Source organism: Acinonyx jubatus, chromosome B4, assembly GCF_027475565.1.
Source record: "Acinonyx jubatus isolate Ajub_Pintada_27869175 chromosome B4, VMU_Ajub_asm_v1.0, whole genome shotgun sequence".
NCBI lineage: Eukaryota > Metazoa > Chordata > Mammalia > Carnivora > Felidae > Acinonyx > Acinonyx jubatus.
In genome coordinates this window covers 90,676,005-90,689,367 of record NC_069387.1, presented here as the reverse complement: position 1 = coordinate 90,689,367, position 13,363 = coordinate 90,676,005, and the positions used below count along the sequence as shown (strand labels likewise).

The 13,363-nt window shown below is 44.9% G+C and overlaps 1 long non-coding RNA gene across 7 annotated transcripts in view; it reads left to right on the top strand.

Annotated features, from left to right (window-relative positions):
• The window catches only part of LOC113602829 (uncharacterized), a 102,262-nt gene that overhangs the window by 52,434 nt on the left and 36,465 nt on the right, over positions 1 to 13,363 (top strand). For 4 of the 7 annotated variants that reach the window (XR_008300325.1, XR_008300323.1, XR_008300320.1 and 1 more), the window contains exon 6: positions 6,001 to 6,106. This is a non-coding gene — a long non-coding RNA (uncharacterized LOC113602829). Of the gene's footprint in view, positions 1 to 6,000; positions 6,107 to 9,451; positions 10,748 to 13,363 lie in introns of all 7 variants that reach the window. The other 3 variants (XR_008300326.1, XR_008300322.1, XR_008300321.1) reach the window with 1 other exon arrangement.

Below are 13,363 nucleotides of genomic sequence, written 5' to 3'. Positions count from 1 at the left end.
CCAAATATGGGAGGAGAATTTCCCAACTGAAAGATGCTGGGCAGACAGAGTCAGAGCCAAGATCTATGTGTCGTGTCTCCTCAAGCACTGTGTCTACAACCTCCCTATATGTGGCCCAATCGTGTATTTTTCCTGAAAGGCCTGAAATTTACTCCTAGGTGTAGTTCAAAGTAAAGCAAAGCAAAACAAAAGAAGACAAAAACCACTTGTGATTGGAGAAGCCATGAGGTTCCAGACGCTGTAACAACATAAAAGACTTTGAATGCTCAACTTCTGACAAATATTCGCTCAACCGTGATGCCTCAGTTTCAGCGAAAAAGTGCGTGTTCTTTAAAAAAGATTTACCTCTTCAGCTAAGATGGAGATTCTGAGGCAGGATAATTTAAGAGCCGGAAAAAGCCAAATAACGTTTTCATCAGGGGAATAAGATAGCATCCGTTCTCTGGACTGGACGCCACCCAAGAAAAGCCATTACCCAGCAGTGACACGTGAAAGATCTGCTTTGATTTCATGCGGGAGGGTATTTAGCAGTGTCAAGACAAAAACATGCCAATTCCCATGGGTTGTCAAAAAAAAAATGCCATTATAAGCACAACCCTGAAAAAAACAAATCCACTCCCATTGCAAGTGTCACCAAGCTTTTGATGGAAAATGGATACATTTGCCAGCCTAGAAGAATAAAGAGAATGCTGGAAGGAGTGAGAGAAGGGAGGGAGGGAGGAAGAAAGGGAGAGAAGGAGGGAGGAAAGAATAAATGAAAGAGAAGAAGAGAATGTGAGAGAAAGGTGACCCTTTAGCCTGCTCCAGATTTGTGTGAAAAGTGTAATAATTAAGAATACAGGCTTTGACCAGAAACAGAAAGACAAATACTGTGATGTGAAATATGTGAAATAATAAAATAGTCAAACTCCTAGAAGCAGAGAGTACCATGGTGGTTGCCAGGGGTTGGAGGGAGAGGGAAATGAGAGGTGATGGTCAAAGGGTACAAATGTTTAGTTTTGCACGATGAGTAAATTCTGGATATCTGCTGTACAGCCTGGAGCCTGGAGCCAACAATACCATTTTGTATACTTAAAATTTGCTAAGAGGGTAAATCTTATGTTAAGGGTTTTTACCACAATAATAATGATAATGATAGTGTCAATGATGATAATAAAGGGGGCAGGAAGAAAGTTGGGGAGGTAACGGATAATGTCTGTGGCCTTGATGGTTGTGATGTTTTCACGTGTGTCTGCTTATCCTCAAACTCATCAAGTGGTACACATTACATACGTACAGTTTTTTAACGTATCAATCCTACCCCAGTGAAGTAGTTTTTAAAAAAATTGATTGCCTTGGGGCGCCCGGGTGGCTCAGTCGGTTAAGCGTCCAGCTCAGGTCATGATCTCACGGTTTATGGTTCAAGCCCCGCGTCAGGCTGTGTGCTGACAGCACAGAGCCTGCTTGGGATTTCTCTCTCCCTCTCTCTCTCTGCCTCTCCCCTGCTTTCTCTCTCTTAATAAATAAGTAAACTTTAAAAAATAAAATAACATTAAAAAAAATTGATTGCCTTAGAGAGTGATCGCTAAGGGGCTCAGGGTTCCCTTTTGGGGTGATGAAAATGTCCTAAAAGGATTATAGCGATGGTTCTACAATTCTGTAAATATAAGAAGTTACCGAATTGTATACTTTAAATGGGTGAATTATGTGATGTGTGGATTATATCTCCATAAAGCTGTTCAAGAAAAAATATTTCAGTTGAAAAAAGAAGAAGACCGGCTTTGGACTCAGGATATCAAGGTCGGACCCTGCCACTGAACTGTTACCTAAAGTTGGTCACTTGACCTCCCCAGGTCTCCGATTCTTCACCTGCAAAGCAAGGAGAAAAATAATAGTGTGGTTAACGCTTAAAAGCAGCGATGGCTGACAGTGCTGAGCCAGGTGCCAGGGCAGGGCTTGCCGTAAATGCTCAGGAAGTTAGATGTGGTGTCACTATAGGCTGATGGAGACAGCGTATCCTGGAGCTCCGTGGAGAACATTTCCTGTACAGAGAAGGTATTTAAATTCACCCACTTCAAAATGCCTGGTTGGGAATCCTGAATAGGCTTTGCCTCTGTATTTCATAGGTAGAATGGCAGGCTGTAAATAGAAGTACACTCTTGTTTGACAGCTGGAAACTAGGAAATGACATCTAAAGAATCTTCTGCCTTACGGAGCTCGACTTTTCGCAGAACACTAGAGGTCCCTCTTGGCACTGAATCTTCCAGCCCTCGTGGTGTAGAATTCAGAGTGACAATTTTCTACCTCAGCCCCACTAGATGTCTCTTCAATAAAGTTATAAGACAGTGCTCTGACATCGGTTCGGTGGCCACAGATCATCGCACAGAGAGGACACAGTGTAAAAGCCAAGCAGTTGGCCTGAATGTGCATGCATCCTAGAAGCCACCTTCTGCTGCCACACATACGATCCCTATGGAAGAAGTCGTTCTCCGGAAGCATTTTCTGGTAGTAAGATATGGGGGGGTGGAGGGGCCGAGGCAACGTTAATTAGGAACCATAGAGGGTACTTTGAAGTCATAGAGGAAGTGCTGTGTAAGACATTAAAAACAAGGTTGCTCTCCCAGAGTCAAATTATCAAATCAGCAATGGAGGTGTTAGAGATGGGCAGTTACCTTAAAACAGATAAAGCAGTCCACAGGCCAGAGCAAGACTTAGCTGTGTGTTGTTGGAAGGGACTGATGCATCCAAAGCAAAACAGTGTTCCTTTGGCAGCTGGTCATCCCAGGAAAGCTGGAGAGAGCGAGAGAGGCATGTTTGGGTAATGTAGCAGAGAAAGAGGTTCCCTGACCCTGGTTCTGTGGCAGCATCGTAATCCCCAGTGAGCGATTGGACCATCTCACTACTGAAACCTCAAGTGCCTTAGCAGTCACATCACCAGATTCCACCCTGACCAGCACGGCTTCTGTCATTTGAGCCCCTGTGGTCATCTGCCGATGGGGAGCGAAGATGCCACTTAAGCCGCGTGGGTGAGAGTTCTAGTCCGCATGGGTAACAGGTCCATTTCTCATTCTGAACTTTATATCTCACATTCTGGCATGTTCTTCAATCCCTTCTGAATTTGGTAGCGTGAGTTAGCCTCCCCCAGACTCATGAACTCTAGGACATTAACAAGATTGAGGTTCCCACCCTGTGAGGCATGTCCCGGGTTGGGGTGTTTTCACCAAAGCAATTCTACCTGTTAAGCTGGTAATTCTACCAGCTAGCTCCTGGAAATACCTCCTGTAGATACATGGCTTCCATACTTGGATTTCCAATTTACATAGTCCTGAATCTTGTTTTGCTGCGAAGCTAATTGTTTTTCAGTGTCAGTAAATTGTGCTGAGACAGTGCTCTCCATGACAGTGTTGACTGAGGGGCTTTCCTGAAGGAAAACACTAAAGGATAATCTAATGCTAGCATTCTTTGGGCGTCTTTCTTATTAACAGAGGATGACAACTCTAATGACCTCTTGGCTGACACCAGGTTAAGCAGCCGTGGCCAGGCTGACCATAGAAACGTATTCAATCGTTCAGCGAATATTGAATGAGCACTTGCTGCCTCCAGGTGCTGTCCCAAAACCAGGATGCGGCAGTGAATTAGACCAAACCCTTGCCCTTGGGGGGCTATTAGTTATCGTTGCATAAACGTAACTAGTAAACAAACACATAACTAAAGTACAGAATGTACTCCCATCGTGACGAGGGCAGTGAAAAAACTAACGCAAGGAAGGAGCACCAGAATCGCCGGTGATGCAAGTGATCAGGGTAAGCTGCACTGAGGTCGAACTCGAAGGAGGCGAGGGAGCCAGCCATGTGCTTCCCTGGGAGAGGACTGTTCCAACAAAATACAGCAAGTACAAAAGCCCCAGGGTGAAAGCCTGTCTGCGGCATCCACGTGGCTGGTGTGGAGTGGGCGAGAGAGAGAAGGTAATGCCACAGACATAAGGTTGGGAGAGGGGATTTGATTAAGCCAGGCATTTCGGAAATGTAAGCATAACCCTAAATTGAAAACGTGCTAGAGACGCCTGGGTGGCTCAGTCGGTTAAGCATCTGACTTTGGCTCGGGTCATGATCTCACGGTTCTTGAGTTCCAGCCCCGCATCAGGCTCTGTGCTGACAGCTCAGAGCCTTGGAGCCTGCTTCGGATTCTGTGTCTCCCTCTCTCTCTTTGCCCCTTCCCTGCTCACGCTCTCTCTCTGTCTCTCAAAACTAAATAAATGTTTAAAAAAATTTGTTTTAAAACATGCTAATAATTTTCCTCATTTCACAATCAAGGCTGGGTTTGCCACACACACACACACACACACACACACACACACACACATTAAGAAAGTGTGTTCTTACTACTTTTTAGTGAAACCATTAAAACTATGAGCAGTCCACCAAGGGAATGGCCGTGTGCTGGTGTATGTCATGCCTATATGGTGACAATCTCTCCTCTATGGCTCTTCTCCTCTAAGCTCCTTGCTTCACATCCCTGGGATGGCTCTTTCCACATAGTCATAGAGTTACTTATCTACTTGTCTGTCTTCCCCCTGATTATGAATGACTTGCGGGCAAGAGCTTCACTCGTTTTTGTAACTCCAGCACAAGCTAACTACAGGGCACAAAACGAGAGCTGAATAATGGCCTTCTCATTTAAACTGAACTCAGTGGCTACTTTGTATGTGGGCAATAGCTGCTAACTTCTTGAGGAGCCCTCAGTATATCAGTTAAAAAAAAAAATTAAATCCACACCTACTCTTGAGAAAAGAAGTGTAACACAGTGAATCACCTCCAGAAACTCAACATACGTTATTCTGATAGGGAGAGCAGGCTTTGGGTCAATGCATTGACCGAAATGCTGAAAATTGAAGTAGGAGCACAGAGGTAATCTGATTATATTTCAGGATGGCTAATTACATTCCCACGAGACACGCAAGCACAGTAAGCAAAAAGCACTGCCCTCCAACTTGGCCTGGGTACAATGGCATCGTGACCACAGACTCAAGCCCATTCGAGTCAGACTGCCCTGGGTTCTACTCTCAGCTCTATTCTTTATTAGCCAGCTGGCCCTGGGCAAGTTACTTAACCACTCTGATCCTCAGTGTTCGCGTCTATTAAAAAAAGGGGGGGGGGGTTCATAAAATAGTGCATTCCTCAGAAAGATCTGAAGTGTAATAAATGATATTATCAATGGTGAGCACCCAACACGATTCCTGACATCCTGACAAAGCATTCCACCTGATGTGATTTATTATAATGGACAGAAGAAGCCAGTATTCCACCTTTTATCATCCTGTCTAACTTTCATTTGGTTTTCCTAATTTTCATAGTTGCCACTTGTTTTTTCATCTGTGTTATGGAGCACTACAGATCAAAATCTACGGTAACAGATCCCTGAGCCAGTCCATAGTGCCTTATCTGCAACCAAAATACAGAAAGACGTAAAAATTTGCAAGTTTTTTCACATGTCCTTTGGAAGTAAAATCTGAGCTGACCTAGGTCACATGGTTGTACACCCTTGCTGGAACTCCTGAGGAAATCTATTTAGTCTTTATTTACTGTACTTGATCGTGAACAGTCATAGTTTTGCTGCCGACATATTAGTGTATTTGGGTATGAGGTACGGCCCCAGATTCTGCTGGTATGTTGCATAATACACGGCATGTGCTCTGCATTGCTTTTCTAAAATCCAAAAGCATCTGGATTCGGAAACACATCTGGCCACCAGGGGTTCAGGTAAGAGCTTGTGGGCCTGGCAGCACTGAGGGGCGGGATCTGTGCATTGCTCTGCGTGCTGGGATTGACCAAGGTCCTCATTTATGCTTACGGTGGCCTTGATGGCCCAGATTCCACTTAGCAGAAAAGTCAGACATCTGACTTCCGACTTCCTCAAAACACAAAGGGAGAGAGCGTGCCTTCCTGAAGGAAGGCAGTGTCTCTTAGTCACCTCTGAGGAAAGCTGTATTGAGTTGACCTTGGCTGTTGTTTTCTTTCCTAGGGAACCCTGAATACCAGGATGGTACTTGATTATCACCGGCTACAGATTCTCAATAGCCCTAGTTTTCCGGGTGTGATCTTTGATGCAAACCAGCATCATCAACCAGGTAGTTCAGACAAGACTTTGTCTCCCACTTCACAAGTTTCACAGCTCACAGGGTCACCTGGCCTTCACAACCAGCATTTAAACATCCGTCTCAATGGATGATGGATCACCTCTTGGGCCTAATAACCGGTTGTGGTTGTGTTTTGTGGCAAAGCACGGTGGTTGTGTTAGGGGAAGGGAGGGAGCTGCAGACAGGAAGCATCACGTTTGGGAGGTCTAACACCTCAAGGACTCTGTAGTTGGGGCAGAGGAGGCTGAGAGGAGCTGGGGGCAGGGGTGAAAGGGTGTGTGGGTGACTTCAAGGAACTTGGGCTACGCCGTGGTTTGAAGACCCTCTGATTAAAAGGCCTCAGGCGTGGCACCCACCGTGGGGAGCCACAATTCACACCACATCCTATTATCTTAGGCCTGAGATAATTTGATAGTATTAAACACCTGCCCTCTTTGGCCTGGGCCAGAACTTACATCTATTTATTTGTTTGTTTATTTATTTATTTATTTAGGTTTGGGGGGGTGGGGGAAGAGGTAACGGATAATCTTATTTTTAAGAAATGCACACTGAAGTGAATGAGGGTACAGGGACAAGATAAAAATCCAGATCTACAAAATGAGACTCTCTAGAAGTGAAGCCCAGACACCAAGCAGCTTGTAGAAAATGGGCCAAGGGATTTTCAGGCACACTCAAGTTTGAGAATGCATGAAATATATATCGTCGCTGCTGCAAGTGGGTGGTGCTCACGGCAGCTCTGGCCTCATTTGGGAGCTCGTTAGAAACGTGGAATCTCTGACCCCACAAAGACTCACTGCATCTGACCCTGCATCTTTAATATGATCCCCCAGGTGATTCCTTACACCCTGAAGTTTGAGAGGTCCTGATCCAGATCACCTGCTTACAAATGCAGGTGTTACAGGTGCACAAAACTCATTTGCCAAGGTTTTTTTAAAGGCTTTTCTTTGCTGTTCTCCCTGGTTGCCTTCAGCCGCCAGGAAGAAGGAAGGGTAGGGAGAAGGCAGCCTCAGCAGACATAGCTATCATTGATGGCGACCGTCGCTCTGCATTCGGCTCGGGTGGAAAATTTACTGCTGTTTCCCAGATGTCACTGGAGTCCGTCAGGGCATCACTCTTACGTTCTCCCTTCCAGACTCACTGCCTGGGTGGGACATATCACCCCCGACAGACACATCAGTTGCTGCCCCTGATCGACCCTTCGAGCTGGCATAGCAAGTGTCACCACGGAGCTGGAACTACAAGCTTAGTCAGATACCGGGCAGGAGTTATTCCTGATGCCAAAGACTCACTTAGAATTGCAGTAAAAGCACCTTTTGAAATGGACCTAGGTTGTTTAATGATACGAACAAAGCAAAACAAAAAAACTCTTCTTGCCTCAAAATATGTGAAACAGAACTGATCTTCCAGTGCTGAGGATAAGGCTTCTCTAGTCACCAGGAAGCATTCTTTCCTGAAGAATGTTCCAAAGAACACTAGCCTAATAGATGCTCCTGGCAAAAAAAAGACTCCATAACTGAATAAGGAAACACTATATTTAGGACTATAGTTTAAAACACTATATTTTCAATTTCTCCTCTTGGAAATTGAAAATGTACATTAGCATGTTAAATGCTCTGAGAAGTCCTGCATTAAAAAAAAAAAAAAAAAAAAAGTCTGGTTCTGCCTAGCAGCGTTTCCCAAATGTATTCTTTGATGGGATTCCGATTTTCTCCAGTACTTACATTTTCTAGAACTCATGCCTTAAGGGAAACACTAAGGGAACATCTTGCAGAGAATTTATATATAAAGGAAGAGCTCGATTAGTCCCATAAATGGACAGTCAAAAGGAGAAAGAAAGGCAGTTGTGAAGAATATCTAAAAATATTGACCGGGCCTCTGGACATGGGAACTGGGCTTCCATTCCCTGTCAGGAAACTGCCAGAGGGGTAAAGAGGCTCCTCGGATCCTGAACAGAAAAGAAACAATATTCCTCGTCTGCTTTAGAGTGAAGAATTGGGATGATTAGTGAGCTTCCAGAAGATCCACCTTCCCCCCCCCCGCCATTCTTCAACCCCCTACCCACTCCACCACCAAATCCTACCTCCCTTCTCAGTATCCCACTTCTCACACACCCACTGCCCCCACCCTGGGTCCAGCTGCCTGGGCCACTGAAGGGCCAGCGATGGCCAATGCATGCCATCCATTACTGGATCTCCCGACCTCCACTTCTGTCCCCCTAATGTGCCACCCACACTGCAGTCCACTGGTTGAAACCTTCCCAGAGCTGCCCTTTGCCAGGAAGAAAGCAGAACAGGCCTGGCATTTTCCAGCTGACTCATCTCGATTGATTCCCCCACTCCTTCTCAAGTTCCAGCGGTATGCGCTTTCTCCTGCCATCTCAAACATGGACTCTCCTTCCCATCTCAGTTTTGCCTATGCCTTCGTCCGATCACTAAGCAGAAGTCGTTTCCTCTAGGAAGACTTCCTTGATTTGATAGTCTAGGTCCACAGTTCAGTGCCGGTCCACAAGCTGTCCATAATGAGATCATTGCAGAAATCGAGAGATGAGCATTTAGAAACATTGACAGTATTTTAATTATGACATCCAAACATGCGATCAGTAGACAAATCTTGTTGAAAAGGGAAAGGACCAGGCCAAATGTTATCTAACTCATGTGGTGAGTCTCTCATGGCGCCAAGTGATACGAGTATCGTCCATGACAGATTAGAGAGGAAAACTGATCCTCTATCACACAGGGTCCGAGAAGCATGGGTCAAGGTCACGTTGCCATGTGATACCCACTCATAGTACCAGATACCTTCCATTCAAAGCATTTATCATGAATGGTAGTTTCCCATAGATTTTTTTGTTTTTTACACCGTCTCCTACACAGACACCTAGCTTCGTGACAGCGGGCACCAGGCATGCTGCTGTCAGTGTCCTAGCCTAGCACAGTACCTGGCACAGACCTGATACTCAATAAATGTGTCTAATCAATAAGGGGAAAGAGTGAGCCTTGTTGATTTTAACTGTGTCACCTCAATAGCAATCTTTGTACTTCCTGAGTCACCTGTGGCTTATATATGAGGTTGGGAGCGTGGTGGGGGGTATTGAGAGGGAGCTAAGAGAATTCTTCTATTTTGTGAACTCAGCCACACCCTTCCAGATCATGTTTCAATGGCGGAATGAACGTAAAATGCAAAGCAGACAGCGTTGTTGACATGAGTACAGAATAACATTCTGTCGTGGGTAACTCAGATCTGGAGCTTTCTACTGTCACCCATCACAGGTGTTTTGTTTGATATTTCTGTTTCACTCTAATTAAGTAACATCAGAAAATATTATTGCCCTTACAGGAACAGAGCTGGACACAGGCCAGCTTTCTGCGGTATTTCCTCATACAGCTCTCCCCTCCATGCCTTTGTTCCTAGCTGTTTTGCTGATCGAATGGAGAGAGAGAGACCTCGTGAGCTGGTATGACTCTGACAGCTTGACTTCTGGCAGCTGCTGGACCTCAGAGCATAATTTCCTCCCTCGTGGGTTATCAGAATCAAACACCCCTGGCTAATCAGGATTTCATAGGATGCAGATATCCAGTTTAATTTAAGAGGATTATTCCAAAACAGCTCCGAGTAGGGCATTTGGACTTTGAGCCCCCTAACCATTCGCTCACACAGGCATCAGAGGCGGCTGGAATCTTGAACTTTTTCCAGGAAAGGGAAGAGATTTCAATATAAAAGAGCAGTGGATGTCTTCAGACAGTCTTAGCCCCAGCACTGGGAAAGGTACCTAATCCCCCTGGGCTTTTATTTCCTTGTATGTTTAAAAAAAGAGGATTTGACCAGATGACCTCTCCAATCTCTTCTAGCCCTGAAATTCTCTGACTGTAATCTCTAAGGCCTCTTCTAGCTGTAAAATTTGGGAACTGAATAATTCAAACTCCTCTCGGCCACAAGCATCAAGAACGCTGAAGAGCTCCGTATCTATTCCCTCGCTGCCTCAGTTTGGTACTGAAAGAGGTGGCAAAGGTCATATTTATACAAAGGACTTCCCATGTGCTACTCACTGAGTTTCAACTTTATTCTGAAAAGTCTGCAGCATACAGCCTCACCCCCCATACTGTGAAGACAAAATTGTTTACAAAATCCCACGACTCAGAGATCTAACGCTAGTTCTACAGATGGAAGCATATATACTAATATCATTCCTAAGAACAGTGTGCCTGGGAAAAAGGCTCTAGGGTCACATAAAGTTCCAAAACACCGTCCTTGGTCCCCTCTCATTGATGGATCACCTTACAGAAGAGCATATTGGAGCGTAACACGCCCTGCACTGGAGAAAACTTCTTGAACTTTGCTTGCCTTACCATTTCCCAACATTTGACCACCGAAGTCTATTTATTTTCCCTCTGAAACATTTATTATCATTTTCTAAACTAGACCTCCACAAAACCTACGTAGGAAATGCTGCTCTGAGCATCACCTCCCACTTGGTAGATGCAGGGCGTTCCTTCAACCGGCAAATTCTTCAGCCCCACCCCCTGACTTACTGAATCAGCATCTTTGGAAATGGAGTCCGGATATATCAGCCTTCCCAAGCTCCCCAGTGGGAGCTGGAATTGTCCCCAGTGGGACAATGCTGTAGTGCCGCTGGTAAGTACCAACTTTGAATAGCAGAATTAAATAGTTAAAATTTCAGGAACAGTAGGAATTTGTGAGCTAATTGATGTTATGTTGGTAGACTGACATTTGCCATGGTGAGACTATTTACACCATGAAAATCGGCAAATGCTACAGTGCAGGGCTTTTCTCTCTCCCGGGCTGTGGCTTGTTAGACATTTATTTGCAGATCACTGCCTCCGGGGGATCCTTATGTACAGCACAGTTTGAGAACCAGTAATAATGCAAATATGTGCTATTATTGCTAGGTGTTATGTGTCCAAATTCTGTTAAAATTGTAATCACTAGTTTTCCCATGCTTTTCAATATTTCCAGAAAGAACAAAAAAAAAAAAAAAACAAAAACAAATATGGTATGCAAAAGAAAGTCTTGCGTTTTGTCTTTAAAGTAGTTAGGAATTATCCAGGAATAGAGATAATCAAGTAAGCAGAATCTCATTATGAAGTTTATGTTTTTACAGACTTTGTAAATTGAGACGTAAAATGGGCCCTGCTGACAGATATAGCTTTGTTATGGTCTAGTCTTTTAGTAATCTGGGGAAGAGAAAAATCTAGAGGTATAAAAATATTCCCAGACTGGTGTTGGTCACTTTTTCCTCTTAACTTTGTAAACTTCTCTTCACCACCACATTTCAGACTCAAAGGCAATATACCGCACACTTGTTGAGATTGTCTCTGGGCTCCTTTGTCCCTGGAGTGTTGGTGGTGGGGGAGAGGTAGAGTACATTTTTCTTCCTTCCTTCCTCCCTCCCTCCCTCCCTCCCTCTCTTTCTCTCTCTCATTCATTCATTCATTCATTCATTCTTAATTTGAGAGAGAGAAACAGAGCACAAGCTAGGGAGGGGCAGGGAGAGAGGGAGACACAATCTGAAGCAGTCTCCAGGCTCCCAGCCGTCAGCACAGAGCCCGACGCGAGGCTCGAACTCACAAACCGTGAGACCATGACCCGAGCCGAAGTCAGACCCTCAACCGACTGAGCCACCCAGGCGCCCCTATATTATTTCTTTCGTAAAATGGACTCCTTCGACAGATCCAATTACAGTCTCATTTCATGTTCGATAGTAAACATAGAGCCCAGGGTGATCTTTTCATCATTTCTCTGGTTCAAGCAAAGTGCAAAATCCAATGACAGAACCAGAAAGTACCTTGTGAGACTGAGCAGTTTGAGTTTCCACTTAACATTTGTCCTTCTATTCCCTCTGAAGGTGGACAGCCTCAAGGTGACTGCGGGACTAAATACAGTTTTGCTTGAACAGCTTATCTGGCATAAACACACTCCAGTGGATGTCATATCCCCAGTCATTAGAACCTTGACCCGCCATCAACAAGTATTTAATCATTGTGAATCTAATAGCTCATTCTGACAGCCAAACACAATGACATTGCCTATCTCTCCTGTAAAATGCCAAGTGGTATATGCTTAAAGGCAGAAATCTCTCTTCTCCCCCATGCAAGCCTATGACTTCCCGACAGCCCCAAAATATACCTGAGGCAAAATGGTGACTAGGAAGGAAACAGGGGGGTGGATCCTGTGTTCACTGAACACTTAACATTTGCCAGGCTCTGTCCAGGCATGTTGTATATTATTTTAAGCAATCTTTACAGAAAACCTAAGAGATTATTTGCCCTGTCCATTCTTGTTCTGTCCTTTTAAACCAAGGGTTGGGCGCCTGGGTGGCTCAGTTGGTTAAGCGTCTGACTCTTGACTTCAGCTCAGGTCATGATCTCACAGTTCATGAGTTTGAGCCCCGCATTGGGCTCAGTGCTGACGGTGTGGAACCTGCTTGGGATTCTCTCTCTCTGTCCCCTCCCCTGCGTGCGCGCATGCTCTCTCGGTCTGTCTCTCTCTCTGTGTCAAAATAAATAAATAAACTTTAAAAATATATAAAAAATAAATAAACTAAGGGTCAAATTAAATACCTTTGAGGCCAGACAGGTTAATAAGGTAAATAAAGGAAATGAACAAGGTGAAATAGTAGAAACACAACTAAAACTGGCGACTTCTCAGTAGTGAGGAGACACAGGGAATGGCAGAGACCATGGCAAAATCTGATTTTCATGGCAATACTTTAACTTTTTTTTTTAATATAGCCAAGTGGTTCAGTTAAAAACAAAACAAACAAAGGGCGCCTGGGTGGCTCAGTCGGTTGGGCGTCCGACTTCAGCTCAGGTCACGATCTCGGGGACCATGAGTTCGAGCCCCGCGTCGGGCTCTGGGCTGATGGCTCGGAGCCTGGAGCCTGCTTCCGATTCTGTGTCTCCCTCTCTCTCTGCCCCTCCCCTGTTCATGCTCTGTCTCTCTCTGTCTCAAAAATAAATAAACATTAAGAACAAACAAACAAACAAAACTCTGTGGGCTGAACAAAACATATATGTGGGCTGGATCTGGCCGCCATTTTACATCATCTGCTTCAGACACAGTCCATCCAATCACCTACTGCTTCCCAGAGACCTAGCACAACAGCTGCAGGATGAGCTGGTTCTAGGCAGTGGTGCCCAACCCTTCAAAACCACGCTAGCTTCACGTTTTTATGTATTTCTGGTCCTAAGCCTTCAGAACAGTGCTCTGGCTCTGGATGCGTCCATTTCC